Source organism: Onychomys torridus, chromosome 1 (assembly GCF_903995425.1).
Source record: "Onychomys torridus chromosome 1, mOncTor1.1, whole genome shotgun sequence".
NCBI classification, from domain to species: Eukaryota; Metazoa; Chordata; class Mammalia; order Rodentia; family Cricetidae; genus Onychomys; species Onychomys torridus.
In genome coordinates, this window is record NC_050443.1 from 175,839,613 (window position 1) to 175,844,945 (window position 5,333).

The window sequence follows — 5,333 nt, forward strand, 5'->3', positions numbered from 1 at the left end:
TCTTCTGACCTCCGCAGATAGTAAAGTGGTATAATGTGTGTGTGTGTGTGTGTGTGTGTGTGTGTGTGTGTGTGTATGTAGATAGATTTACTTATATATGCAGGCAAACACTCATACACGTAAAAATGTCTTTAAAATAAATAAAATTCATCCTATTATTAATTTAACTTATTCTTATTGGACCAAAATTGTAGACTTTTCATTATTAAACATCATTTTCTTTTTTTTTTTTTGAGCTGAGGATCGAACCCAGGGCCTTGCGCTTGCTAGGCAAGCACTCTACCACTGAGCTAAATCCCCAAATTAATATCTAAAGCTAACTATTTTAAATAACATATAGCATATCCACTTAATTTGGCTTTCTATACACTGCTCTCTTCCAAGATAGAGTTAGTGAAAAAGATGCTCAGTTTCAGTCATCAGAGAAATACAGACAATAGCGACACCTGGATACTACTTCACATCTGCCTAGATGCCTGTAGTTATAGATAGCAAGTACTGCTGAGATGTGAACAAAGTGGGGACCCTCACACAGTGTTGGTAGAAATGCAAAATGCTACTGCAGTTTGGAAAAGCTTTCGATTGTTCCTCAAAGTTTAAACACAACTGCCACATTCCCTGTGATTCTACTTGCACATGCTCATCCAAGAGTAATAAACATATATCTCCATGCAAAAACTTACACACAAAAATATTCATAACACCATGTTTATGATAGCCAAAGAATGGAAACAGCTCAGGAGTGATTGTTATTTTGTATATAACATGCTATTTTCAAATAATGGAATTTTATTTGCCCATGTAAAGAATGAAGTTTGGTATGGTCTAGAACATCTTGAAAATGTTACGCTCAAGGAAGCAGAAAACAAAGACCCCATAGGAGACAGTTATGATAAAGGTCCACAGTGAGTGCCTAGGGCAAAGGGAAGGCAGGAGAGAAAACTAAGGCGAAGACAGCCTGCTAAAGAAAGAAAACTCACTGTGGTGCTGACGCCAAGTATTAAGAACCATTGAGGCAAGCCGGTGGTGGCGCACGCCTTTAATCCCAGCTCTTAGGAAGCAGAGCCAGGTGGATCTCTGGGAGTTCAAGGCCAGCATGGGCTACCAAGTGAGTTCCAGGAAAGGCACAAAGCTACACAAAGAAACCCTGTCTTGAAAAAAACAAAAACAAAAACAAACAAACCAAGAACCATTGAATTGTATACTTTAAATGGGTGACTCGTATGGTATATGAAATATATTCAGATAAAGCTGTTAAAAAACAAAACATAGGCCAAGCAGTGGTGGCGAACGCCTTTAATCCCAGCACTTGGGAGGCAGAAGCAGGCGGATCTCTGTGAGTTCGAGGCCAGCCTGGTCAATAGACCTAGTTCCAGGACAGCTGAGATGATCTCAAAAAACAAAAACAAACAAAAAGCCATAAAAATAGAGCATGGCACTCCTTCCATGGATGAAAGATATCATCATCATCACCACCATCATTACCACCATCTTCATCATCTGACTGACAGCACAGTGGGGACCTTTGACCTTTAATCCCTTGCAGATGGACACTGGCTTTTAGCTCATTTACACATTTATCTGCTTGTCCCATGTGATAAGCAATCAGAGCTCCCAGCCTCAACAGGAAGTTTGCAACAGTTCTTTCATAAGAACTTTTAAGCAGTTTAATATTATCCAACAGTGAATTAGAATCCTGCTTTGATGCCACTCTGTGACCTTAAGCTTTTGCTTCCCACTTTGAAATATCAGAAGGGCTTAGACTGATAAAACAACTTGACTTTACTAAAAGTTCTTCCTTGAAAGATGTCAATCACATTTGGGACAAAGCACATAGCATTCTCAGGTGCCTTAAATCCTTATGTAAACTACTATGAGTCTATCAGAACCCAAAACCACAAAATTCACTCCAAAAGTAAGAGTAGTATTTACATAGTAATAATTGGTTTAAATTGAGAAACTGTCTAAAGGTTGGTTGGCTTGGTCACCCACGGACTACCTGCATATTATTGTTTCCAAATTACTTTCGTACATATTTCCTTCTACCAAGGGCTCATCATCAGCCTCAGTGAGTGTCAGTTCCCCGCAGGACAGGAGATCCTACTGGCTCTTCCTCCCACACGTGCTAGTCACCAAGCAATAAATACCCTCAAACTTGAGTCCTAGCTTTTAAAAAGGCTACATTTGCAATCCTCCTGCCTCAGCCTCTAGAGTAGCTGAGATTTCAAGCCTATGCCACCTGACTAAGCTGATTTATCTCTTTTAAAATGTTCATTCTCTAAATTGTTCCTATGCCACATTCAATTTGAAGAACACATACTTGAATGTACTAGAATAATTTACTGTATATTTAGTTTCAGTATATTTATATTTCCAGTGGTTATTCTGGAACAAATCTATTTCACAGAAAGGATACATATAAAAGAATTTGGAAAACCCATTCTTAAAATGTAGATGGATTTTTGTCACTGTTTATTCCAGGTCCATTCAAGCATTTATAATTTATGTCTCTGGGCCAGACATTGAAAGGTACTGTATCATAAGATGAATAGAACATAAGCCCTGGCCATAAGGTATTTGCAATGCATTATGGGACAGATCTTAAAGGAACCTGGGTTTTGGTGCTTCAGGAAAATGTGCTACCAGTTAACACTCATCATTTTGGAAGTTCAGTGAAATTCCGTCTCTTAGCTTCAGACGATAGCACTGATGTTCTCATATATACTAAGAACAGAGCTATTGAAAAGAATCCCTCGCAAATCCATTTTTAGTCCTCAAGGAACAAAACAGCATAATTAGATGCTGTGGATCAGGGACTGGCTGAGGCGAGAGAGGCGTCTTCGTGCACAGCTCCAAGAGGGGACATTCATGCTCAAAGCCTGGGGTGCAATCAGCTCTAAGAAGGGTTGGCTCTTTGAACTCTGGGCCCAGAGCATTTCTCTACCCTACTGGCCCAGCTGTGTATGTTTAAGAGAGAGAAGGGAAAAAAAATCAATTCTCTGCTATCCTAGCTTACATATATTATGGACACTCCATGACAAATGTTTTATGAATTATTTTTGGTTTATAAAAACTTTAGCTGTGAAATCCTGAGGGAAGCTTGTTACTATACAAAGAGACAACTACTTTTAGGAGGAAAGGGTTGATGCTAAAGGAAGTGAAGAGATGAAACACAATGACATCACTTCAATGACTGCCAGGTAAACTTGTCCAGTTCTTCAGACCAGGTAAACATGTCCAGTTCTTCAGACCAGGTAAACTTGTCCAGTTCTTCAGACCAGGTAAACATGTCCAGTTCTTCAGACCAGGTAAACATGTCCAGTTTTTCAGACCAGGTAAACATGTCCAATTTTTCAGACCAGGTAAACATGTCCAGTTCTTCAGACCAGGTAAACTTGTCCAGTTCTTCAGACCAGGTAAACATGTCCAGTTCTTCAGACCAGGTAAACATGTCCAGTTCTTCAGACCAGGTAAACTTGTCCAGTTCTTCAGACCAGGTAAACATGTCTAATTATTCAGACCAAGTAAACACATCCAATTATTCAGATCAGAAACAACTTTTACTGCTAAACCTTCCCATTGTTCAGTAATAACTGGTGATTTTGCTGCCATTCAAATTATTTTTATTAGCATCTTCCTAAAATCAATATCAAATGAACTAAATGAATACCTATCAGATAAATTGCAAACTGACCAATTCTTTTGAGATAGATCATTTGGGGATCAATACCAGAAGTGATTCTCTTCTTAGGTTTTGTGAGTTATTGGTGGCTACTCATAGTAAAGTGTGGAAGTTCAGGATACACTTGGTACCCAGGGATGTAGCTCAACAACAGAAGGGAGCTCAATTTGAAACAGATGTCCAAAGGGCCGTTTCCTATATAGACACATGATGAGTAGGGGTCACTTAGACTTCAAAGGCACTGCCCCCAAGGGAAAAGCATTCTGCATTATGTCAGAGTCTTCAGAACTAGAAAACATCCTTTCATCAGCCATGGGACGGCCACGGCCAGCAAACATTGTAGAGCAGCTGTCTGAGGAGTCCCAGTGCATACAGAAAACCACTTCCCTCCAGGTCAGCTCAATCGGCTTCTTTCTCTCAGCCCCTTTTCAGAGTGGTAGTGACTCTTTTCCTTTCCCATCACCAAACTCTTGGAGATTAGAGAAGATGAGAGACGGCGGCTCATCCTGTAACCTCAGCTACATAAGAAGCAGCAGTAGATGGCTCTCAGGCTGGAGTCTGGGCTGTAGAGTGAATTTAGGGTCAGCCTGGGCAACTCACAATCCCCTTTCTCAGAATGAAAACTAAAAAAAGGTTGGGACTGTAATTCAATAGCAGATCACTTGCTTAGCACACACAAAGCCTTAGGTTGAATCCACATCAGCAGAGCCTAGGAGCATTTGGTGGGGGCTGTGATCTATACATAAAATGATATAATAGGCTCCTGAGTGAATTTATGTTTTTTAGCAATAGCAGCAAAACAAACCACACCAAGCTTCCAGAGTGACTTTTGTTTGCAACAAAAGATGTCATTGCAGAGGATGACAGGTTGGGACTGCTCAGGAAAGGGCACACCTGATTTTATAAGTAAAATATTCAAACTAGCGGAAAAATAAAAATGATGGGCTAGAGACAAAAGGCCTTGGGTTCAATCTGTATTGTTGAAAAAAAAAAAAAAGGAAGAGGAAGAGAGAAAAACAATTCTAGGAAAAGACAATAAAATTACTCTAATGACTTAACCATGTCCCATGTTAAAAATGCCTGTAGAAGATGTGACATTTTTTAAATTATAACCCTTAACTAATAACTTTAAGAAGTTTAAAATATCAAAATAATTGAAAATATTTAAATTCAGTCAGCTGAGAATATAGTTAAATATTTTCTACTTTGTCTAGCCTGGACCTCCACAGCAAAGTAAAACTCAAGTTTATACAAATGAGGTTCCTGATGAGTATCTTCCTCTTGATTAAATCCATTATTAAATATTTACATAAAAACATACTCTGAAAATTTTCATTAATAAATTCCCCAGTTAAGTTTCACATCTGTACATATATGATACTAACATTTTCTTGTTTGTTTGGTTTGGTTTTTCAAGACAGGGTTTCTCTGGGTAGTTTTACGCCTTTCCTGGATCTCACTCTGTAGACCAGACTGGTCTTGAACTCACAAAGATCCACCTGGTTCTGCCTCCCGAGTGCTGGGATTAAAGGCGTGCGCCACCACCGCCCAGCCTAACATTTTCTTAGACATTATAAAAACATTTTTAATATGGTTAGGCAATCACTTGGATCAACTACTCAATTGTGTTATAGAGATAAACACCTAAAAT